The sequence below is a fragment of the Alligator sinensis genome, unplaced genomic scaffold (assembly GCF_000455745.1).
Source record: "Alligator sinensis unplaced genomic scaffold, ASM45574v1 scaffold39_1, whole genome shotgun sequence".
NCBI lineage: Eukaryota > Metazoa > Chordata > Crocodylia > Alligatoridae > Alligator > Alligator sinensis.
In genome coordinates, this window is record NW_005842299.1 from 61,668 (window position 1) to 88,854 (window position 27,187).

The following is a 27,187-nucleotide window of genomic DNA, read 5'->3' on the forward strand; positions in this document are numbered from 1 at the left end:
AAATGTTTAATATAATATAGAAGCAATTAGGAGGTGATAACATGCAATTAAGATGTGTTTTCAGATTAAAGATTTTATAGTGCTCTCTTTCTTGAAAAGATAAAGTGCCTATCTCAAAATGTCAAACTGCAGTGATTTAATCTGAATTATTTTCAATTAATATGCATGTATTCTTGTGATGTGTTCACCGTTATTATTGACATTGATAAATTAAGCTCGTCCCAGCAGAATTTATCCTTGAGTCGCTCTATATTTCCTGAATGTCAGCTCTTTATTCGTATTTTTTTATGCCTACAAGCTGTGCATGATCTAACTCTTAAATCCCTTGATTCATCCCTGGGATTACAGTGATGTGTCAGTCTGAGTGGAACAATAATCTGAAAGGGCATTGTTATAAATAGTGTGTTAGAATATAATTGTTTGTCATGTCGTTTCTCCCCTTTAAATCCCTCTGAGTCCTGTTTAAGTAATTTAGACAGCTAGAATGACAAGAGTCTTGAGACTTCACTTATAGAGTTGTCCAACCAGTCTTCAGTCTAGTCTGTCTTTTGAGACCACCTCATCTGCAAAGTAGGAAGTGCAAACAGCAGATGAGTTTCATCTGCACTGTGGATTTGTTATGAGATTTCACACAGGCCATTTATAGAACAATGTAAATGCCACTGAAACTAATTTTGCCCTGACTAGTCAATGGAATTGCTTAGACAATAGGCATTTGGATGATTTTTACCATCAGTAAAAAAAGTGTAAATCCCAAGTCATATTAATGCAGATAGAACAGTTTAATAAAGTATTGCAAATGTTGTAAGGAAAGACACTTTTAAAGATGTTTTGGGTGAATTTGTAATCACAGAGTAAAGATTTGAGGTAAGTAGCAAGTGCTTCTCCCTTTGTAGAACAAGCATGATTACTTGGGCAGGAAAATTCTTTAACAGAATTATAAATACTAGCAATGCAAACAATCTATTGTATCCCTCCTGCCCAACTCCCTGCCAATATAGGATTGTTCCTTCCTATACATTTTCTAATGTTTTGTCCACTTAAGGTTTAAAACTTCCAGGTAATGGGGCATCCCATGGAAGTCTGGTCTACAGCTTAACCACATCCCACATTTCACAAAGATTTTCCTGATATTAAACCAAAAAAATTCCTATCCTAGATATATATCTGTTCATAATTATGCTCCATTTCGTCTAAATTTCTCTTCATCCATGGTGGTAACACTTCAGATATTTGTGTTCATGCCCTATGTCTCTCTTGCTCCTTAGGGCTCTTCTATTTGATTACATTTTATTGTATTTGGGTGCAACTGTGAAAATTCAAGGTAACTGACATGACTGAGCAGTTAATGTCAATCAAGGAAAATTGTATTAGTCATAGTGTTAGCTAACTGTGATTAAAGTATTCTGAGACCAGTGTTTAATCAAGGTGAGCTGACTTAGCTTGTCCTGGTCCACACTAACTAGTCGGTTGTGGTTTCCGTAGTATCAGCTAAATCTACTCTGCTGTATTATTTGAACACATTTAAGTTTTGTCATGTAGACCAGGGATGTCTAGGATTCAGTCCACTGGCTAGATCTGGCCCACCAAACCCGATCCTTCAGCCCCTGGTGCTGTTCCTGGGTTTGGAGTTGATCCATGTCTTTTGTAGCATGCACTGGATTCACCCTGCTCGCAGGACCTGGGATGTGTACCACACACAGCATCTGCCTTGCCTGGTCTGGGACATACACTGCATGCAGCACCTGCTCCAGCTGGTCCAGGATGCATGCCACAAGTGGCACCTGCTCTGACCAGTCTGGAACCCATACTGCACAGTGTGTTCCCTACCCCCAACCTCCCTGGGATGGGCATCACATGTATCATGGGTCCCAGACTAGCTCTGCAGAGGTGCTGTGTACTGTACAATCCTGGATCAGCTGGAGCGAGCACCCCATACAATGGATCTGGCTGCAGGGGCTGGGTCTGTAGGCTCAAACGGCTCCATGCTCTACATGGTACTGCTCTGTGTAGTAGCAGGGCTACATTAGTTGCTACCACACAGAAAAGAGATCTAGAAGTCATTGTGGATAGTATGCTTAAAACAACAGCTTGATGCTCAGCAGCTGTCAAATAGGCAAACAAAACGTTAGGGATTATTAAGGAGGGAATTATAAGCAAAACTGAAAGTATCACCATGTGATCCATGGTGTGTTCACACCTTGAATACTGTATCCAGTTGTGGTCCCCACACCTCAAAAAGGATATAAAAGAACTAGAGAAGGTACAGATAAGGGCAACAAAAATCATTAATGGTATGAAAGGGTTTTCAAATGAGGAAAGACTAAAGAGGTTGTTGGGCCTGTTCAGTTTAGAAAAGAGACACTTGAGGAGGGACATGATAAATGTTTACAAAATACTGAAGGGCAAAGAGAAAATAAATAAATTATTATTTTCTATCTCTCTCAGTACAAGAATTAGGGGTCACAAAATGAAACTAGTAGGTATTCAGTTTAAGACTAACAAAAGGAAGTTCTTTTTCAGACAATGTGTAATTAAAGTGTTGAACTCATTGCTACCAGATATTGTGGAAGCTGACAGTTTAGCCAGATTCAAAAAAGGATTGGGCAAATTCTTGGAGAAAAGGGAGAGGCATCAGTAGCTATTTTGCATGGGAGTTAGGGATATAATCTGTGAATTAGAACTTCCTATACCTTAAATAAGACTACAAAGAAGAACATTGGGAAAAAATCCTGGTTATACCCAGTTCACTGTCCCTTTCAGCATCCACTCTCTGCCCCTGTGTGACACAGGATACTGAGCAAGATGGACCTATGGTCTAACCCAGTAAATGGCAATTTTTATATTTACAGACCATTTGCCTGGCTCATGGATTGTTCTGAACCACTCATCTTGCCTGTGGGATCAGATGAATTTGACCCCTGATGTAGGCAATCCCTTAGTCATTTCTTAGCCAAGCTATACATATTTATTTCAGGCTTTCTTTTTAAATTACTCACCTTGGTCTTCTTTGCTTGTCTCTGAACACTTTCCAATTTTTTGCTATCTTTTTGGGAATGTGGTACTTGGAACTGAATATACCACATTCCAAAAAAGATACTGACAAATTGGAAGGTGTAAGACATAATTGTTATGCCAGCATCAGAAAGAGGTGAACTAATATTTCTCTGTCCAGTGGTGTGACATCATATTTATAGATGATTTAAATAAAGAAAGTTAGTAAAAGGTGATGCCCACTTCCTTTCAAGAGAAGTGATTATATATATATATTTTAAGATTTTGATTAAAAAATATGCAGAAACGTGTTGATCGCTCATCAGTACTGCAGCCAAATATAAAGTACTGAAGAGTGAGCTGCCAAAAGTTTGATGGCTTAGTTTAGCTTGTATCAGCACCAAACGTTTGAATATCATTCTGGCATTATTCAGATGCCTTATGTATCCAGGCTCCTGATTAAGGACCTGATGGTTGCACACAATGAATTCAATACTAATCCTCCCATTAGCTTCAGTGCCTGCAAAATAGAGCTCTAATTCAGATTGGGGGTGATAAATATAATAATTTTCTTGACACCATTTGGCCCTTTTTAGCCAAGTCTAGGTTCTTAGAGCACTGAAAGACATCTGTGCTCCCATTTGTGGAGTATTTCTAGGTTCCTTGTGCGCTATCAATGTCAATAAGGGTGTATGAGTTGGAGGAACAACTGTGGTGCCTTCAGAGGGTACAGCAGGAGCAGAAGAAATTATAACATGCAAAGAAAGCTTCCATTACTAATTTCAGTTTTTAATTCCCCATTTTGCATGCTTTTTAAATAAGATATGTGAGTATCTGGACATGCTTACAGAAGTAATGTAACAACTGAGATGGAAAAAATACAGGATGTAGGGGGAAAACAAAGAATAACAGTGCAAGATACAGTCTAATGAATAAATAAACTAGCAATTCAAATGTATTAATGCCACTGGGATGTTAATCAAGAAGGATATTTTTATGCTGGATTTGCTCCTAGCTACAATTATAGGACTATTTGTCCAATATATTAAATATTTTTCTTTACAAACACTTTATCAGTGTCATATACAGTGCTTACTGAATTGTGCCACTCACACATTTAATAACAGATAATCCTTCGAGGAACTATTATGGATTTCTCTGTGATTATGGGAAGGATATCCAGTAGCTACTTTAACTTATATAAACATTCATTTTGAAAAGCTGTGGATTTAATTATATCATTGCCTAGATCTGTTATCAGTTTTAATTTTGCTGTTAATGACTTCCCTCTTTTTTTGACTGAAAATAATGTAAATTACCAAACTTCACTCAAATTGCATGTGTGTGTTTTGTGACTCCTAGATTACCCGCTTCCGCCCCTCAATCCCCTGTTAAGAAGTGTTCCATTTAAAATAATGTTATACACTGGGCCAGACTCAGCTGCACTGAGTACAGTGGAAATCAGAATCTGGCCCTATACTTAGTGCATATTCTGTCATAATGGGAAAATGAAACATGTTTCCATATGATCATTAGTGCTAGCTGGTTCAAGAAGACCTGCTAATACTCCTTTTTCTCATGTGTTTGTTTCTTTGTTTCCACATTCATGTAAGGCACATTTAAGAAAAGAGGAAAACAGATTTTTGTAGAGCTACCTTTGAACCCTAGAGTTGCTTTAAAACACTTATTGCATCACTAACAAGCCACAGGTGTATACTACATGAGCGGGTGAAAATGTAATTGAGGGGTATGATGACAGTTAATTGTCCATAATGTATTTATCCCAAGATGCACTTATGCATCTGTTATATATTTAGGTATTTGCTACTAGTAGCTGTGCTGATACTTAAGCAGGGGGGCAACTATATCTAAAAGACAATAAAAAAGGAAAATGCTATCAAGGGGCTCTAAAGTGGCAAGACAAAGAAAGTTAGTCTCTTTCTCTGTCTCTGAAATGAATGGTTCTGTTTATTTCAATGGGATTTTTTTCCACATACATTAATAGTAAGGTTTGAGTATGAAATGTTTGACTCCTATTTTTAGGGCATGCTGTGGACTGAACTATTTGATTACCTGCTGGTATTTTCATAAATCAGTATTGGGATATTTGCCTTTCTTTAATAGCTTCTCCTCTGTTTTATCTTATAGCAGTTACAAAACAGCTTTGGACAACAGATTAAAGTAGTGTCTGTTTACCAATTGGCACACAGAGAATTTATGTGCAGGAGTAACTCATAATCAGTCTCTCCCTTCCCCCCCACCCCCCAGATGTGCTAAGTAGTCATCGATATTTGTCTGCAATCCAGACATTTAAGATGAAAACAACAAATCATTGTACTCAGATAGAGTTCAATTCAAAATGTAGTGAAACAGCTTGCATGATGAACTGGTGACTAGTCATATTCTGGGCCATTCCTTGTTCTCTGTAAAGGCAATGACATATAGTGCCCATTGCTGTCAGTGATGCAGGACAGGTCCTCTCTAAATAGGATTGCTTCCACTTGAGCTTCTGTAATGATAATAGAAGAGTATTTTTAAATCAAGTTATATAGCTTTACAAGCAGATTTAAACTCTGTTATTAATAGCTGCATTATAGCAGTGGCCAGAATCCTCATTGTACTGTCCAAATATGCTGTCAGCTGTAGTACTTGCCTCAAAGGCCTTACAGTTGAAATGGATAAATTGGCAAAGGGGGACAGAAGCACAGAGACTTAGTCAATATCATAGGGTAGATACAGATGTTACATATATTACACATTAAGTAGACAAAAAGTGTTCTTAAATTGTAACTGACCAGACATTCACATCTCTGAGAGCACTTTAAATATGGCATATCATGCTGAAAGTTAACCCTCAATGAATGTATACTAACCTAAAGTGCTTTCTGTTAGAGTGCTTTATCAAACATCTGTGCCAGATTCCATTAAGGATTAATTTAGAGCACAATCACTGCCATCCCAGGTGGTATTCTACAGGGCTCCACTCTAGCCTCAGGCAGAACTCATTTGCCCCACCCTCTTGGCTGTCACTAACCCTAGTCAGTGATGGCCTCTGATTCCAGGCCAGTGCACAGCCTTGCTGGGGGGAGAGAGGGGAAGTGGGGTTTCTGTTCTTGTAGCCACCCTGGCCCCACACTGCTCTGCAGTGTGGCTGGTGGGGGCTGTGGGTAAAGAGCTCCAGGGTCTCTCCTGCAGCAGTCCAGGCCAAGCAGGGGTGCACTGCTGCTTGGTGGTGGGGAAGGGAGGGGCTGCAAGATTAGGAGTCTGGGGTCTCTCTTCTCACAGCTGCCCCTGCTGGGCCATGCTGAAGCACAGCCTGGGCAGGAGAGTTATGGGGAAGAAGTCTAGAGTCTCCCTCCCCCCAGCAGCTCCTGATAGTTACCAGCTGGTGAGGAGTGGGTGGGGTTGGGGAGTGGGAACACTTGGGCAGCCTCTTGGAAGGTGTGCAGGAGCACCCCAGCAGCTAGTGCAAGCAGGCCTCAAGCCACCCCCAATGAACAGCGAAAGTCTGTTTGCTTCACTTGCACTCTAACTTATAACACTTTAAATGAGGTATGATAAAGTGCTTCCAGCAGGGGCTGTATTGTAGCAAACCTGGGAAACCAATCCATATCTTCTGAGTGATGACTCGAATGACATTTAGAGGTTTGCTTTTGGGAACTGTAGGTCAAGTAGATATTGCATTAGAATAATAGTCCAGGGGAATGGCATGGGTTAATTGGTTTCAAAAAGCCTGTGTGTAACAAAGTTTCCTTCAAGACCCACTGTGTCTGGAACCAGCAGACACCAGGTCTGAGGCCAATGCAAAAGTGTGCATAAACAAGCTGGGAAACTGAAGACATGTACCACACTGTTCCATAACATGGCCAGATCACAATGTCCAAATGCAGAGTGCTTGCGATTTCCAGTTTTGGTGAACAAACCAAATTAAGACCCCAATAAATGATCAAATTAAGATGTATGCATGTGATGGGTTTGGGAAACAAAGGAACATGCTGACAGAACAGAATATGGACAGTATGATGGCCACAGGGAAACCAATCAATAGTGCCTGGAGATGAAGTCTCATCAGGGGAGAAAAAAGATACAAAAGGAGGGAGATATTTCAGAGCAGCAAAGGGTCCCTAAGAGGGGAACCTGACGCCACCAGGGACAGATGGGGCACCACCAATCTGTCTCACCCCCTGCACTTGGGGGGGTGGGCCTCTGCCCTCAACCTCCAGGCTGCTGACATCTGATGTTCAAGAAAGAACCACAGGGTAAAGCTTGCATATTGGCCAGATGTACCTTCCCTCTGTGACAGCTCTAGGATTCATAGATATAAAATTGGGGGGAGGGGGGTATTTTGTTTGCCTCGCCTGTATTATTCTTATCTGCTATCACTGTGTATCAATAAAATTTGCCTATTATTGAATGGAGAAGTCGTGGTTGGTCTGAGGGTTTGGGTCTGCCCAGAACAAGTTATCTGAGTCATAAATCCAGTGCCAGCACTGAGCGCCAATCCAGGGCCCTATGATGCCACTCACTTGAATGCTGGCTTGTATAATGAACAATTCATTTTACTTACCATAGATCCAGTCCTGCATTGTTGTTTGCATGTGCTGACTGATGTGTCTGTCTGCAAAGAGTCCCTTTAACTTTCATGCTGTTATGCCTGTGTACAGCAGTGCAACCTCATGGATTGTACCACAAGATGAGGGCCTATACAACTGCATTATCTCTAAAGCACACAAGTTTATATCAGAAGCTGTTCACTGCATTTGAAATTCGGTAAATATCAGCATCTTAGAAATATCTTAAGTTTTTTAATATTTACATTAACCAGCTACTTGTTTGGAGTGGTCTGATAAAAATGCAGTTGCTGTGGTAATTGTTATATTATGTTCAGAAAGTGCCAAGAATATAATTACTTGCAAAATGACTGCACAGTTCAGCTTTAATCTACATGGCATTGCTGTTTACTAAAAATTAAAAATCCCTGCATAAACAAGAGCCTATTTGGTAGTAGGCTCTTTATTAAACTTTTAACACTATCATTATGTTTATACTATATTAACCAGACACATTTTTTTAATGTCTGCCATTTGTTTAAAAAAAAACAACCCACCGAAACCTAAAACACCAGAGGATGATTTCCTTAAGAATGTTCTCCCAGGTATGTTCAGAATATTAATTAGGTCCATCTATTTCTGTTGGATAATAACAATGTCCAAGAACTGAATAGAATCTGTGACCTGTGAAAGGACTATTCATATGCTTTAGTCTGCCCTAGAACATTCTTTAACAAGTGAATATAGACTTTTTTCACAGTTATCCTAAATGTTTCAACTGTGTGTTTCATGGTTTGCTTCTTGTGTCTCCAAAACACATGGCCTTTTTTTCTTTTTCTTTTTTTTTTTTTGGTCTAGTGGGAAGTATTCCATGCTCTTCTCATTTAAATGCTTATGCCTTTATGGTTATTTTTACTACCATACCTATGGGGCTTCTTACTGTATTGCCTGTAACTAAAAAAGATTTTAAAAGAATTATATTTGTTCAGCTTAACTCTTTAGGGCTTACACCGATATCTTAAACAATTAGCAATAATTAAAAAGCATTTATTCAAACTGTATAAAAAATGAATAGATATAATTTAAATACAGTAGTCAGGTTTAAAGATTTACTCATTAGTGTAAGAAGGGATTTTCCCCTTCTCCTTATTTTTATTGAACTTTCAATGTATACTATGAGAACTTGTTTTATATTGCACTATTTTTAAAAATATTTTATTTTGTCAGGTAGCTGCTTGGTGGCTTGTAACTTGTTTGTACTGTCACAGGCAGATTTCTGTGATCATCAGATTCACCAAAACCACCACACAATTGATACAAGTTGGGACCCTAGGTGGTCTGAGCAGAGACTGAAAATTGAATTGACCTGGAGACTTTGCTACCATCTTTGCACTAGATGTGATATCTTCACCCCAGGCACATCAGCAGTACAGAGTGAGAAGTTTGAACAAATACTGACCTCCCCCACCAACAAATACTAGATCTGCAGATGCAAAGAAGCAAGGTGAACTAGGATCACACTTGGGCACCTAATAGTTGGCATAGGATCTGTTTGCAAAGTTGTATTTAAATATTCTTAACTCTTGCAGCAGGTATTATGTAGATCCCATTTCGGGGGCGTGGGGGGAGTCACAAGACACTGCATAGGATAGTGTTCTTGAATGTTATGGTATCTGCTGGGGCCACGCCTGTGTGGTGTAGCAACTTGTACTACTGAGCAAGGAGCTAAATGGCTGCACACCTTGTACAGTTCCTTCTTACCCACTATGGCAGCAAGGCAGAACTCCACAAGAGTCTTAAGATGTTAAGACCCATACTCTTGGTCAATGGTAACATTCAGTATCCTTTCTGCCTCAGGGAAAGCTGCATGCAAGATATGTGTTTTCGAGGAATTACAAATCAAGGGATATGATAACTTAAAACTACAATCATCTATGGTATGGAAGAGATACCTACCTCCAAAGAACCAAAAAAGGTCATTCTCAGCAAGTATCTGTCTTGGATGATGCTCACCTTGGAGTCCTGCAGCAAATGGAAGGCAAAGAAGAAAACATCACTGAACGAAATTCCAGCTACTTTGACACCTATCAACCAACACCATGCCTTTTGTTCTGTATTGTATCACTTTAACACTGCTAGTGTCATGTCAGCAGTTCAGTGTGAGATTCTGTACTTCCCTTAGCACTGATACTTTTGGCATATTAGCATCACAGGCACTGGTGCTCCAAGACAAGGATGAAACCAAAAGACAGTACTAGGTAGATATTGAAATCTGCTCCAAACACCAAGAAGTGCTGCCCATAAGACAGGAGAAGAGACATCATTCCTTTGTGGACAAACTATGTCATTTGTTAAGATAGTGCTATTAAGTCAGCCCAGCTGTCATCAATGAAGACATTGCTGTCAACCACTGCATTAGTAATAGCCTTGAGATGTGCTCAGAGAGCCAGTAAGATCCCCTCTGGCAAGGGATATCATTGAGTTTGGTGTGGTGTACAACATATGAGAGCCAAACATTATCATATTGCTTTCCTGCTCCAAGAGTATTTCTCTTCTTCACTGCCACCAGATTTTGACTTCTCTCTAGTATTTCCAATCTACTTCAGCTGATTCTGCTTATTGTTTATTCTGCAAGTTTAACTCCAGAGATTGTGCTTTAGCCAGAACTGTGTTTAAGGCTGGAACATATAGAGTATCCTAGGGAAACATGAGAAAATAGTGGATCATATAAATAATAAGCACATGTGGAAATACTTAGAAATTAGACTGAGGCAAAGATAGTATGACTAATATAAAGAAAAGAAGCACCAAATTAATTTTCTGATGAGACAAGCCATTTTGGATTTTAAAAAAAAATTTGATCTGGCTAACGGAATCATTTTAGTCTGTTCATTCCACAAGGGGAAATTTTAAGGAGTTTCTCAGGAGATATAACTTTTTGATATCTTGAGTGAATTGTCTTGAAAGAAATCCATTATCATTTCCTGGGTAAAAAGATTCAAGACAAAATTATTCAAATTCTTGGGAACATGATCAAGAAGAAAATTATTTCTGTCTTGAAAGCTGCCTCGTATTGTTCTATTATACTTGACTGCACCCAAGACATTAGTAAAGAAGACCAGATGACAATGATTGTTAGATTTGTTTCTGCAGAAGAAGCAACTGAGGCGAAAGAAGGCAGCATTGAGATCAAAGAATGTTTTGTTGAATTTTTGAATGTGACATTCTCTGGGTGATGGAATGACAGAAGCTCTCCTTGAACAGTTTAAAGAAACAGGAATCTCACTCAGTGATTTGAGAGGTCAAAGCTACAACAATGGGGCAGATATGAAAGGCAAACACAGCAGAGGTCAGAAGAGAATTTGGGACTTTAACAAGAGTGATTTTTTTTGTCCCATATATTGCACATTCTCTGAATCTTATACTCAGTGATGCCATGACTTGTTGCACTGAGGCTATTGCATTTTTCAATGTGGTTTAAAGGCTTTATACTTTTTTTTGTGGCCATGGCACTGGGATGTGTATGCCAACACGTGACCAGGAAGTTCACAAAACTTTAATGAAGCTAAATGGGGAAGCCAATGTGATGCAATTGCATATTTCAGTACCAAGTTTTAGTAGTCTGTGACACTTTGCTTTAAAGTACCAATGATCACACCTAAAACTAAAATATCTGCAAAAAAAAAAACTCAAAGTGATGCCAAGATTCTGCCGACAAATTCTGCAATTAATCCTTGTGCAATTGCACTTGGATTTTGGCAAAATATACTCCATAAAGTCAACTTTGCAAGTAAAATGCTTCAAAATGTTGAAGTAAATATTTAAGAAAACTATGCATCAGCGTTAGGCTTCAAATGCTTTCCTTATAAACTACCATTCTGATAAGGGATTTGAAATGAAGGAAATGACTGATGAGCTGGAAAATGAAGCTAGTTTACTGGAAGAAAATAACTTAGAATATGAATGAAAAAGAGAATGTTTGATTAAAAGGCCAAAAATGAAGTGTTAAGTAATCCCCACCCCCCAAATTATAACATTATTTTATTCTTATTGTGATTTTGATACCCCGTACAGTAACATGAAGAAAAGTTTTACAACTTGAGGATTGATGTAACCTATTTTTGCCTGATATCTGCAAAACATCAAAGATGCCCTCAAAAATACAATAACAGTACCTTGTTCTAAGCAGTACAAAAAACTAGAACTCTTGGTTCCAAAATGATACCTTTTATTAGACCAACTGGAAAATGGCAAGAAAATTGTCCTTTTCTGCAAGCTTTCGGGAATCAAAGTCCCTTCGTCAGGCTCTGGGAAAAGTGTAGATGGTACAAGATGGTAAAAAGTCCCCATAGGTCAGAAATAAACTTCATTTTTGCACAGAGGGAGCTGAAGATGGAAGTCTGTTCCTCTGGGTCCATGAGAGTGTCTTTCTGAGCTGTGTTGTAGTTGTTATAAGCAGAGCATTAGAAGAAGAACCATCTGGTGAAGAGACATCCTCTGACATAAATACCCTGGATTTTTGCAATGAAAATCAAGCTTTCGGCAGGTGGTTAAAACCTGGAACATACCCAAAAACTGGGGTTCCATGTAAAAGTAGGCTTTCATCCTTGTTTTCATATATAACTTTTGTACTCAGAATTCTGTTAACCTTGCTTGTAATGTCACAACTAGATGACATAATTTTTCAAATTTATGCTCAAAGAGGCATATGTACACTCTCTCATAATTGCAGTTGGTGAGCCTTGCTTTCATTTCAGTTGAAAGCCTAATTGTAGAGAGTATTGATCTGAAAGATGCTAATCCACCAAATCATGTGTATTAAAGCAAAGAAAGTAAAATTTGCTAATGGTATGAGTTGCTATTCCCAAATGTTTCTAAAAAAGGTTTTAAAGGACTTATGACATTTAATTTGTGTTCTTCATTTTGTCTCATACTTACATTACTATCACTAAACAAAAGTGGGGAATCTAATTCTCTAAATTTAGAGGAGTTAGGGTAGAGTTAGAGAAGTTAACAGAAGTACTGCAAGTATTCCTGCCTACTGGAGAAGTAGGATAAAACTGGCACAGCACACTTTTGCAAATTGCTTTAGTGTATAAATAATAAATAAAGGCCAGACAAGCAGCTCTGGCAAACTCCAGTCACCATTTAGCTCGTGTATGAACAGGTGTAGAAGCACTATCAGGTGTCTCTGAATAATATTGAGAGCTGTTATTTTTACCCACACCCAGAATCATTGATAGTTGCAGCAAAGCAGAAAAAGTCAAATAGATAAAAAGCATTTCAGGGACAAGGATATCACAGTTATGCCTGTCTGGAAGAGCAACTTGCTCGTCCATTTCACTTGTATTGTATGTTGGGAACTATTATCTGGTGTTCACCAAGTATACATTTCTAATAAAGAAGATGCTCCTTTCCTATTTTCCTGGCAAAACTATTACAGATTTCTAGGGAAAAATCATAATCACCAAAAATAGCTGTCAGAACACCACAATAGGCACCCACGGACAATTCTGGATCAACTCTGAGATTGATAGTAATACAAAGGGGAGTCCAAGGCACCATATAAAATTTCTGTTTGAGGGAATAGAGCTTTTCAATTAAAGATGCAATGGAACTATCTACTGTCACAACCCAAGGGTGTGATTTTTGTTTGTGTGTGCTTCGGCACTGCTGAATTATTTCCCGCCACTTGTAGCTTTCTTTGCAGGGTGCATTTCTTCGTTGCAGCATAGAAATGCACGTTGCAAGGAGTTCCCGCCATTTGTATTCAGATTTGTGCCCCACTATTGGTCAATTCTAAATTATTCCTACGTGGCGGCTAGCGATTGGCTTGCTAGCTGTATAAGAGGCTTGAGTGGTTTCCGCCCAAGTTGGAGGACTCCACGACTATCAGGAGGAGGAGACTTCATGTCTCGTGAAGATCTCTAAGCGCTGCGGAGCCTATTGGACCCAGCGTGTATATCAAGAAGGCTATAGGGGTCTGATCAACCTCTCGCCTCTCCCCGTTGCCGCCTGATCCCTCGACGTACCCTTCCCTGCACGCAAGTTCCACGGAGCCTAGCAAACTTCGTGTGAGTGAATCCAGAGCTCTACCCGGGGTTCGAGTCCTGCAATTTTTTTTCTTCCCGTCGCCGAAACCCCCATTGCGACGTACTCTCAAGGTTTTTGTTCATCTCCCGTCACCGAAACCCCATTGCGACGTACCCTTATGTTCTGCAGGTTCGAGTTTTTGTTTTGTTTTGTAACCGCAACTCAAGCAAGTTTTCCTGCCTGCACCGCGACCATCTTCGGTGTAAGTAAAATAATCTTAAATCAACCACTAAGCGTCCGTGCCTAATTCTAGCATGCCGCCTGTCTTCCCCGACCTGGCGTGTCTGGGCTGCTGGCCACAGCCCACCGCGCGAAAAACCCCCCGAGGGCCTCGGACCGCTCCCGGCCCGCACATCTATTTCTTAAATGATTCAAGGGCTAACCTGACATCTCTGGGTTTTTATTGTCCTACCTTTAAAGAAAATTCTATACATATATTACCAACAATTGTGATAAGTAAGACTATGCCTGTCATCTGCCTCTTCCACTCTTATCCAAGTCTCTCCACTAGATGGCAGATTTCTTGGGATTATTAAGAATGACACTGGAATTGATCTTTGGAAGTCAGCTTGCCCATCTGCTTTGATCTGATATTAACTTGGAAAAATGTGTCAGACAGTTGATAGTAGCTATCCTATTAATTTGCACACCCTCTCCCTACCACCTTCAGGGACCCTTCTCATGAAAAGGAAGTAGTTTTACTGCTTCATCTAAAGCAGTGATTCTCAACCAGGGTGCCAAACCACCCTTGTTTGCCAGGAGAGCCTTTCAAGGGGGCCAGAGGGTGCCACACAATGTTAACACTGTAAGGTCTACAAATATGATTTACAAGATAAACCCAGAGATTCCAAATAGAAATCCACAGTTGTGGTCTTTCTGAGGTTTTTGCAAGAGAAAAACTGCTCTATTATTTTTCTGTAGGCAAAAAGAACAAAAACTAAGAGCTAGGATTTTTCACGGGGTGCCTTGAGTCAAAAAGGTTGACAAGCACTGATTTAGAGGAATCCCTCAGTAGTACAGGAAAAGAGACCACTACTATTGATATTTCCTTACCCATAGAAAAAAGGGTGAGAGAATTTTTGTAGTATCTTAGAAGACAGGAGATGTAAAAAATATGCCACATTAAAATCTACCACTTTAGGCACATGGTTCTCAGGATGCATATTTACATATAACCACCCACCTAATGCACAAAAAGTACTAGTAGCAAATACGTGTTTCTGAGGCAGCACTGTAGAGTAACCCATGTTGAACTGAGCTGCTTGGTAAAGATTCGTGTTGGGGAGACCAGGATTACTGATTACATTTACTATCTTATGCAGCTTCTTCAGATAACCAGTTTGTAGCCTCCTGAGTTCAGTTCTTCAGTCCCTCAACACATTAGTTAACCCTTCCTGCCCTATTGCATCTCTTTCAATTTTAAACTTCAGCTCCCCACCTAAAAAGCACTTCTTCCTTTGCCAGTTTCCTGTTCCCAAGCTATATCACCACCCTAAGCTTTTCCCACCATGTCCTCAGTGCTGTCTCAGACTTTCATTCTCTTTACCAAGCACATTCCCTCACCATTTCATTCTTTATTCTGCACAAATCCTCTTCCCAGCATTTCATTCTTAACCCTGAGTTAAATACCATATATATAAATACTATACCCCACCACATAATTTAATTGCTAAACTTTCACATGGGATAGTGTGCACCAGCAAGTAATATATGCAGGCCTGAATAGTAGTTATACTGAGTGTGCCAACTATGCTACTGGTTTGTCTTTGTGTTTCCCTTCTTCAAAACTCATCATATAATTATTATATTACTTTATTTTTCCATTTGACATCATTCCATTTGACATGGAATACACTGTTCCAAGGTATTTTTTAACATTCAAGAGCCATATTTAATCTTATAGCCAAATAGCCACCCACCTTTCAGCAACTTTATTTTCATTTCGCAGCTATCATAGAAGTTCAGGATTTTGCTAAATAAAGATCCATCTAGCATTCTTAAATCTTCTAATAAAAGACTGTGGACTTTTAAACACCCACTCAGAGTTTCACCGGCTTCTTCTGTAGGTGCCAAAGATTGTTCTTCGGTACTTAAACTTAGGTAGTACAAGAGTTTGAAAAAATTAGCTGTGTGTGTGTAAAGTATTAGGCATGCAAATAACTGGCTCATTGTTCAAAAGTGCTAAGCATCCAATATTTCCTATTGAGTATAAACAGATGATCATAATGAATAACAGATGATCATAAAGAATAACAGCATATTCTCTAGGAAGCTATTCACAGATACCCAGAAGTAGTATACATCTAATACAATTCTTTAATAGGAGGAACATATCTCCTTTGGTTGTCTATTATATATGCATCAAGTATATAAACATTTGCTTTCACATCATTATTTCCCTTCAAAGAATTCACTTTCATATTTCTCCTGCAACAGATAAGCAGTAGCATGAGAAAAGAAAAGATTTTTAGTCTATGGTCAGGTACAGACATTACAGATAAACTGGCTTAAGTGATCAGAAATTGAACCAAACAGAAGTATGGCATACACAGACCAGTCTAAAAATGGCATACCCACTCTAACATAGATGTGGTTTGATGTGCACTCATATCTAATTGATTTAGGTTAGATTAGTGAATCAAACTTCTGTACAAGATCCCCTATTGATTCAAGTTAAATCACTGTCCTCTGGCATCCCAGTATCCTTTGTGGCCCCCTGCAATGCTCCCCCCACTTCCAGAGGGAAGTGTGCTAGCACTTGGCCTGCACTCAGCTCCCCTGTCCCCAAAGCTCTCTGAGAGCTGAACCAGCACAGACCCTCCCTCCAGCCCCACCTCCTGCCTCCAGCCATCTGTCAGCTACAAGCAGATAGCAGGGTGGGGGGAAGGGAGGCATCTATGCCCCTTGGACAAGCCCCAGGACCTGGGCATTTGCATCCCTGGGCCTTGCCCCCACATCTGTAGCATCATTGGGATCCTTGCCTGTTACAGCACCCAATCATGAAGCACCCCCAATGTACACACATACCTGACACTAAGCCCAAGAGAACCTCTGCACTTGGGCACAGCCCTATGGAGCTTGGCCCTGGCTCCTGCACACCCAGCTAGGGACCCATATGCCCCTGTGCTTGGGCACAGCCCCACGGAGCCCGACTGTCTCCTGCACACCCAGCCAGGACTCCTGCGCTTAGGTAGTGTACTGTTCACTAGGGCAGTGAGAAGCTTCAGTAGCTGATTCGATTTGGCAGTGATTTAGCCCAATTCGGCAGCTGACTCTCTGAATCTGAATTGAATCTGGAGACCCTTTAATCTCTCTGAATCAAATTGGAATCCTCCAAATTGATTCGGAGAGATTCAGAGAGATTTGATGATTTGGACATAGAAACAGTTTTAAATGTTTTTTTCTACAAACCTCAAGGTACCAGGTGGCTTGTGAAAGCTGAGATGGTGGGGCAGATGGAGCGAGTGCCCAAAGGGAGTGTGTGTGTGTATGGGGGGGAGGGGGGTTCCCACCATGTCAGCAGTGGACCTGAAAGTGGACCAGAAGCACTTCCAGTCCACTTCCAGGTCCTCCCAGAGTGGGTGGGGGACCCGTCCCCTGGCTTGGCAACTAGTGTCTCCTGGGTCTGCGGGAGCAACCAGGGTCCCCTGTGGCCGATTGCCAAGCTGGGGAAATCTGGGGAGGCATCCCCCATGTGCTCGGCAGCAGGTCCAAAAGTAGACTGGAAATACTTCCGGTCCACTTCCAGGTTCACCGCCAAGTTGCGCAGGGCCATCCTGCACTCCTGTGGGATGCTCCATCTGCTCTATCATCTTAGCATTCATGAGCCAAGCCTGGTACCTTGAGGTATGTAGAAAAAACATTGAAAGCTGTGTCTAACATCTTTACTGTTCACTACCAATCTAACCTAGGCTGCTTCCAGAAACTATATAACTTAGATCATTTCTGCCTTGGCCTTTCTGAATGTCTATTCTTTGCCATAATCTAATCTGATTTGTTTGTCCAAATTAATTAAATTTTGTGTACTCCCCAATTCTTTCAGAGCTGAAAAGGCAGAAAAAATTGGTGCCAGCAATGAGTTATTTTTAAATAGTTTTAGATCTTTTCTAAAGGCCATGTGCATCAGCCTGGCTCTTCCATTATCTTCATGGATATTATAAAAGCATTATCACTAATTGTAAAAGATTTTTTAAATGAGAATTACAATACAAACAAATAAAAGCTGTGGTTTTAATTGATATTTCTGCCTTATATTTTTAGACACATGATCTTCTTCGAGGCTGTCTTTCTACCCCCACAATCCTCGATAAAAACAGAATTAGGCCCTTGGCCGATACAAACAAAGCCACTTGAGATTTTTAAAGTTGCAATTAAATATGCATCCAACTGTACTGCTCCTGCCTTGAGCAGGAGGCTGGACTAGATAATCTCATGAGTTCTCTTCCCCACTCTTCCCCCCATGATCCTATGAGAATGTTATTACAAACTTCTGAATAAAGCAAAACATTATTTTCATGGCATTGAGTTTTTAAAAATTAATCCCCCCTTTTTAAATAGTACATTCTTTTCGGGGTGGGGGGTGGGGGAGGAATTCATATGTATAAACTCTGGAAGCATCCTATTTGCATTTTGCTTGATCCAGACATGGGCTGAGCATAGTTGCTTAAATCCCTGTAATGCTGAAAAAGGCGGCTGTTACTACCTTCTGTTAGACCCAGCAAAACCTGGTTGTTCAGTACCCTTGGGACACAGACAGAAGTACAACTCCCCACTGTAACTCAGAGCACTTTGCAGGAAGTGTTCTGAGTTACAAGGATCCTCCGGACCAAACAGAAATTCACTATTGGTGCAGGGGGAGGGGAACCTAACTGCTGGCTTTGATCTTGTAGCTGGTTTCCCTTAGCAATGGCCCCTCCTCCTTCCCAGCCTGTACTGTTTTCAGAATTAGAGGGGGGAAAGGGAGAAGAGGGATCTTGTTTTAGGGGTTCCCCAGCTGGCATTAGAGGGGGTGGAAGGGAGCCTCCCTGAGGTGGAGGGAGGCTCCCATCCATCCACCCAACCTCCAGTGTAGGCTGAAAAAAACCCATATTGAACTCTCTTTGCTCCCTTTCCCTTTCTCTCTTATTCTGAAAGCGGCAACAGGATGGGAGGCAGAGCAGACAGAAATTGCTAAAGACACTATGTTTTGAAATGTCTTCATCTGAACCCTCATGCAATGAAGGCTCAGATTTTTGTGGAGTCAGGCACTTTTAAAGTGTTTTGCAGCTGTACACTTCTGTTTGGTCACAGCTGTAGAGCTCTTTCAGGGGCCAGATCAGGTGTCACTTCTGTCTGTGCCTGTGTTGAGCTTTATGGACCTGTAGCAGGATGAGGGGATTGGAGAAGTGCCCCACTTGCCCCCTCCCATTGGGGAGTGCCCTACTTGCACCCTCTCCCTTACCTGCAGTCCAGTGAAAAGCCCTGTTGGCTCACGGCAACGCAAGCAGGCAGAGTACTGAATGCAGCTCCATAAGAAATGCAGCCCAGATGCTGCATGCCAGAAGTCCTGGCCAGGAAACAGCAGCTGCCAGGGAGAAGGCCCTGGCCAGAAGTGCCTCAGCTGGCACGCTGAGCTCTGGGGAGCCTAGGGCCCTGGATGAAAGGAGTCCCACCCTGAGTCACTTTAGGTAGGCCCTCCTCCCACAGGGGCACATGAGCTGTAGCTGGGAGGTGAGTCCCAATGCTGACTGGCTGGACGCACCCTGGGGCAGAGGTAAAAGGATGCCAGAAGTGACAGGAGGGGCCCTTGGATGATGGATGAAGACACACATGCCGGAAGAGGGTGAGAAGCAGCTGGACTAGCCACATTTCTTTATTTTCATATTAGATGGACTGTCAGGAATTCCAGGCATAAGTTCTGGGAGGTAGTGATAAGACACTCCAAGGCTGGTGTGATGATTGAAGGGTGACTGATGTGGTGACTGAAGCCTGGGTTCTGTGTGACCAAGAACCATATGGAGGCCTGTGGCGGGAGTATAGGGGTGGAGGAGCTCCCAGTCTGGACCCCATAAGGGTCCTGCTAAACAGCATTCCAGAACACAGTGAATCATATAACGAACTGCCCCGACCTGGGTGAGCATCGTCTCTCACTGAGGCAGAATTCTATAACTTCTTCCATCAAGTTATGGTGGGTGAGTGCCTCAGCTGGGAATGGTCCTCCCCAGAGAGGGCAACAGGAGGGACAACAAGGCCAGAGTGCCAGAGATGTTACAAGACCATAGATTGAAATTCTGGGACAGGGAAGAAGAAGCTTAGTGTTTTATTTTAAAAACTACCTGCATGTTCTAGATCAAATCCTCAGGAGCAACGGTGAAGGGAATTAGCCGTTCAATGCAGCATTGTCAGCAACAGTCCATCAATACTGAATAGGTTATGTATTACATTGTACTTATTGCAATAATTTCTAAATTTTGCCCAAATATACCCCACCTACCATCAGACTCCCATTTTGCATTGTGAATGATGTATTTCATGTAAATTGAGGATGGTTAAAAATGACTAGGGTCATGATTCCCACTCAGAAGAAGGATTCAGAAATCCAAATTTCAGGATTGCCTTAGAACAAGGAAGGCTGTAGAGAACACACACATTCAAATGGAAAATTCGATTACAATGATGGGCTGTCTGCTTTGCAGCTTGTGGAAGCCCACCATCAGACACAAAAATGTAAAAACTGGGCAACAGGCAGTGTGGCAGAACAGGGCACTCTGCATTCATTCATAATTAGGTGTTCTATTCTGTTGTCACCAGATGCTGCCACGCACATTACACAACAGAAATGGGATTAGCAGGAATAACAAAACCTGTCAGAGTACAAAACCGTGGCCTGGTAGTCCTGACAGCCTTCAAGGCATGCCAGAATATGGAAATCACTCGCCCTTCTTCTCTCTCTCAAAGATAAGCAACAAATTCCTTCTTAAAGTCTTAAAGTCAGGCCACCATGTAGCCAACAGAAAAAGAAGGGGAAGGGGGAGGAAAAGCAAATTTAACATTTTAGGAAGTATAGAATAAAAAAGCCATGCTGGTAATGAACATACTTGTGCCAAGTATTCCATTCTACAAAATACAGAACCATTTGTGCATGCTCAGGGTGTCTGTCTAACCCTATCAAAGTCACTTGGAGTAATAGTAACACTTACCTGGTTATATGATCTTCTGTGGAATAGTATGCATTGGATTTATCTTTATATATGAGATAAAATGGAGTCTGAATCTCTGAGGCGCTTATGCAATCTGTTTTCACCCTCTTCCTTAGTGTAAATAATCTAAGTTTCATGGTTTTTCATTTCTGAAATGAGTGCTGTCCTTTGAAATGAAGGACACCAGCAAGGTAAACTTCCAGTCGCTTCTTACTCTTTCAACATGGTTTCCTACACTACCTTCATCCCCACTGCTCTTGCTGTAGATGACCAATTCAGCAAAGGTGATAAATGTTACCTTCTTGCATCTCTCTTGACCCTGCAAGTTTTTCAAGATTTCTGCTGGGGATTACATACAGAAGATATATTTCTTCATCTGTGGCACATAAAGCATTTTTTTTATTTATTTCAGTCTGCTGAGGAGGTTCATGGAGTAATAGATAAAATGTCAGAAATAATTATGAAAAATACTGATATACACCATGGCAGAGAATTATACCTTTGGTAATGGCTGCTCTCATCATCTACAGTAGGTCCCCTGGTAGATATAAATACAGGCTTTATCACCTTATTTTAGATGATGATGTGTTGAGCCAGTGGTGATGAAAGCTCTGTTTTGAGAACTTCAGTTGGGGGAAAGAAAACATTTATATTAGGAAGCAGAGGTCATAATTTCAAAATAGAGTAAGAAATATAGAAATCTGAAGTCTCTCATAGTTCTAATACAATATCTATTAAATCCCATTCATGAAAATCCTCTCCTTTCTCTTTCAGTCTCAACTTTACTTCTGCTCACTTTTACCTTAAATATCCTTCCTTACTTCACCAGTGCAGCTAAACATCTATGTTTAAGATTGCTAATAGTGCAAAAACTGTAGGAGATATTTAACCATATCTTGAATGGAAGCAAGTTGACAATGGCTAAGCTTAACAGATCTGTGTTAACACAGTGTACTCTCTTCACTAATTTGGAGTCACTATTCCAGGGAATTTTGAATGAAACCATGGTAAAACACTGTACATGCCATAACCACCATGGACTGTTATACACAAAGAAGTCAAAAGGAATTGAGACTCCTGATGGCTTTTTGATGATGTAGGTAGAAGCTTATGCTTTCCAAGGAAGTTTACCTTTACATCTACTGCTCTAATGGTGATGGAAATTTTGACTGTTCTGATAACATCACTGAAAAACAACCACAAGCTCAAGAAACAAGTAAAAATGCTCACATTTGAATATTTACTTCACCCTCCCTGCCTTAAAGAGCTCAACAAGATGAACAAGTACAAGATTTGATGACAAAAGACAGCAGCTCACGTAATGTTGGGCGAGGGAATGACTGCCGGTGAACCAGAAGGTAGAAAGGAGTCTTTGACAAGGGTATCTTAAAGGAGAGTTCCGCAAGAGAAAGAGGGCATTGGCAGACAAGAAGACAGGGAGTGGTTCACCCCGAGCCTTGGCATCTGTATAACTGATGGCACTATGGCAAAGGGTAGGAAAGAACATAGAGCAAGAAAGGGCGGTAAGAAATAGAACATCTGGCCGAAGACATATTAGGACTGGTCTTATTGGGTACTTGTACTTATTGGGTACTTGCACTACTACCATATTTAGTTACCTAATCATAACATTCCAATGGGGAACTTTTTGAGCTTAATGGTAGAGCAATTTCTGTTCTGAAGAACTGACAATATATGAGGTAGTTTATATTCTGCCTAACACATAGACTGGTTGTACTTACCTTGGTAGGAATGCTTTTGAATCTCTGGCTATTTGTTCATTAGGTTTATTTATCTTTGTAAGAGAATCTTTGTTTTAAGTCTTTAAAAATATAATATTTTTTTCTCAAGGAAATGGATTTAAAATAAATTTATAGTTCTAGGAATGCAAAGATCAAAATGAATGACCGCAAGCTCTTTTTACTTTTATTTAATAGGAAAAAATATAAGGGAAGAGGAATTTTACGTATGGCATAAATGCTAAAGTGTTTTTCTCTCTTTCAAAATGCATTAGAAACATGAATAGACTTAGGATGCCAGTTAAAAACCAGTGATCACTCACTATAAATTATTACTTTTTGTATTTAGGTAGATTTGGAGAACCAGCTAAAGAGGCTGTGGATCAACTTGAACTGTGAGCTGCCTCTCTGCACACTGGAAGACACAAGGAGGCAAGTCTTTACTTATATAAGAATAAGGAGTAAATCACCTCCTACTTTTAAATGATATTTTTATAATATTTTTAACAGCTTCAAGATGTGTTGGACAGCAATGTGATTTAATGATGGTCCCTGATGGTCTAGATCCAAAGATTTTAAGATCAGTAGAAAGACTCCCATTAAGTTCAATAAGGTTTGGATCAGGCTAAGTAGGTCATAAAGGCTCATTCTAACTCCTGTTGCAATCTATGAGAGTCTTTTGATGGATGCCAAAACCCTCAGGTTCTTGACGTGAAAATGGGGAAAAATAATGCTTGGTCACCTTTATGAAACTATTCACATCTCAGATAAAAGGCTAGGCAAATCCAAAGCATAATCATAAATATTTTATCCATGACTGTATGGAACTAGAATGTTCATGAACTTCACTTTTCAAAAAGTTATTTAAAAAAAAAGATCTGAACCATGAAAATGCACCCAAATCAATTGTAGTTCAGTCTATGTTCTACTTAACAAAATGCATTTTAATATATGTAAGGGTGGGGAGTTCTGCTCCATCTTGAGAACTGTAGTGTTATTTATATGCAGGCAGAATTGCAGCCCTATCCAGGAGTGTTATGTGTTACATCACCCTCCAATGTACCCCTAAGACAAAATCAAGTTTAAATGAGTTATAATTATAATCCAAAGTTTAAAGAGAATTTCAATAAATACAGCTTTCCAAAATTGTGACCATTATTTCATGAACTTGGATGAATGCTTTCTGCACTATTTTGTTTGGGTTTATTTTTCAACCAACATACTTTTGCTCTTTCATAAAATCTTGTATTAAAAGATGAGAATAATCTAATTTTCTTGTACTTGAATGAAATGTTATTTATCTATTTAGTTTGGCTAAGCAAATGCACAGGGTAGGCTGAATTATTTGTTTATCTGTTAAACTGAGCTATTTTTATGGCATAGCAACAAAACAAAAATCTCTACTACCATGGCTAATTTTATCACCAGTATTCTCAATTAGTAGTACTCCCAATACTTAAAAAATGAATTCCTGTATAATGAATATAAAATGAAACCTATACTGTCCTGATTTAAAGAATGAGTATAAATATAAAAAATGTTCTACAAATTTTTAAAATACACATTTGCTTTATTATTTTATAATAAACTTTGATTCCCCTTAACTTTCAGCTTGAGTTCTCATTGGCAATATTTCATTAATAAATCATTAGAGTAACCATTGATCTACTAAGCTATTTAACATAGCACAAATGGCAAGAACTTATTTTAGACTTGAAGCCCCATAATGTCCCTTAATCGTTCAAATATTTTATAATTTCATAATGATATCTTGTTAAACTGTCTCCAACTCCAAAGATGATGTGAAAAGCATTTAGAGGAAAGGCACTGTTGCCTAGTGTTTAAGCACCGAAGTGCTGTTCAGGAAACTTGGGTCTGTTCTTGATTCTGTTTCAATGGCCTGCTGGGTGAGCCAGTCATTCTACCTCTCCAGTTTTTCCACCTGTAAAATGGGGATAACGACACTTACCTTTGGAAAGTGCTTTGTACCATGTAAGAGCTATGGTGGGAGAAGTGCGTATATAGGGGTGGGGGGCGGGGGAAGGATAGTAAATTAGCCATGGCTGATATTTTGGTCTGTACAAATACAGACAGGATATTTTTCCCTGGAAAATATTTGCAGAATGACCATATTTCTACAATATAAAATCTAGTCATAATAGGAGAGATACAACCTTGTGTACATGGAAAGCATAAGGACCTCTCTGCTACTTAAACCTGGAAGTCTGGCTGCTTTGTGAATCTACCTCAGTGATAGCTGCACCCATGAAGCTGAAAATAGGACTAAGACCTAGGCAGACAACAACTTCAATGTACAGAGATTATCAGAAAGTGGACGTATCACAGAACATTGCAGAGTGGATAGGGACTTTTAAAGGGCACTTATCATTATTTTTGGAGTTGACACTTTATTATTATTCTCTACTCGCTGGAGAGGCATAGAGGAGGAGTGATTGGAAGCATGGTTCAGCAAAATGTCAGGATGGAATTTCTTTGGTTTTAACCTACTTTTAATTCCCTTGAGGATTATTTCCTAGGCCTTGTCAACCTTAATTCTTCCAGTTTTCTTTGGCAATTTTCCTGTTACTAAGCAGGAATTATCCACATACTTGCTATTTTAGGGGGCCTGTAGACATACTCTTTCACTTTCTAATTAGAATGCTCCAGCATCACCTCACTGTCACATGTATTAAGCCCCCCAGGAGTTTCAAAATGGCCATGAGGTTGCTTTATCTAAACCTTTTCGAATGAGCTTTAGATAAAGCATCCCGCAGTCATTTTGAAATGCACAGGAGCTTAATACATGTGATGGTGAGCCGTTTTAATTAGAGCAGCTATCTGGGAACTGTTCTAATTAACCCCCACCCCCCAAACATGTGTATAGGCGGCCTTAGTTACATATTCTTCTCTTCTCTGTATCTTGGTCACTTTCTTCACGTTGTACTTTTATGCACAGCTCTGCACATATGCTCCTTGTAGGATCTTGTCTATACTGATTGTTGTGTAGCGTTTTGTGTTTTTATAATGGATAACTGTGCTCTCTCATTTCATGTATTTAAAAAAAAAATCTTAGGCTGTCTCTGCTTTATACAGACCAAAAGAACTAGTAGTATGATTAATTCTTAACAAAAGGTGCATTCAGGTTTTCATGTGATCATTTTTTCGTAACTGTTGCTAATTAACAGAAATTTAATTTTAGTGACCACCAATCTTAGAAACACTGGATGCATATGAACATGCAATTAACATGACTGAATGAACTCTGGCACAGTTCACTCAAGAGTTATTTCTCCCAGGTGCAGCATTTACACCCATGCCTGGGACCGCAGCACAATGAGCAGGGGTGGTGCAGCCCCAGCTGGCATGGGGGCTGGGGAGGGGACATGAGTGTGCTACAGTGTAGGGATTGCTGGCAGCCAGTTCCTGCACTGTAGCACCATTGTGCCCCTGCCTTCCCCAGTCATGTGCGTTGTGATGCTTTAAATAACTCCACCATAGGGTAGTACTTGTGTCAGGTGGTGCTATACTATGATGGAGTTAATTAGTTTACTCTGGCTTAATAGTGCCATAAGTGTAGATGGTGATGCTTTACAACTCTGCAGTAAAGTGCACAAGTAGATGCTCCCACCCTGTCTTAGAAATTAGTTCAAATTTGTTGCTGTGCATTTTTTTAAGAGGATACTTTTATTAAAATTCTAATTTTGCTTCCTGGAGCTGTCCCAATCAATGGACCTGCTTTACTAAGGAGAAGTATACATGTGCATGAATGGTTCCTGGATTGGATTGTAACCTGCTATTAAATTGAGCTGAAAGAAAATAGTAGATCTGGACATACGTTATTCAGATGATCTAATTTTAGTTCAGCCAGCTTGATTTCTTTTCATTTAAGAGTGTTGCTACCCTAATTATGTGTCTTTTTGTTGGTTATTTATTTTTCCTTGTTGGCAATATAATGGATTATGTCCTGGGAAAACATAAATAAATATTTTCTAACAGCAAACAACCATATTTCACTACTTACAGCTTTTCAGATTGTTATCTACAACTATCATTACTGTTCTGTTGCAACCCTCACTTTTTACAGATTGAATGCTTTGCTGTTTGAGCTCTGACCCCAACAGATATCATATAAAAGGTCCCTGTACTGAAAAGCCTCAGCACCAGTAGAAGAGTAGAGAATAGTCAATGTTAAACCATGGACAGTTACATACATGATTGTAGTTTCTAAATGATTTAAAGCAAAAAAAGATTGTAATTCTTATTAAAACACCTATTTAAGGATTAATTAGAATATTTAAGCCAATTTTGTTAAGACAGATGTACTCAATTGCTTAATTGTTTGCAAAATGGAGACCATAGTGACTGAAAAGTTAGACCTGAAATTAGTTATTTTAAAAGTTATGCCTTGCAATTGGATTCTGCATGGGCAGATCTCAGCAAATGTGCAATCTCATCAGTGACAGTGGATTCTCCAGACAGATCTAATTGTTTCCTTAGAGGTTTAATCTAACTAGATAATCTTAAATAATTCACTTATTTTTAATACAAGAAAAATGTGGGTAATTTAGTCCACATATTTGAACAATGCTTACCATGCAGAACTTCCGTGCAATTACATTTGGTTCTCTTTCCC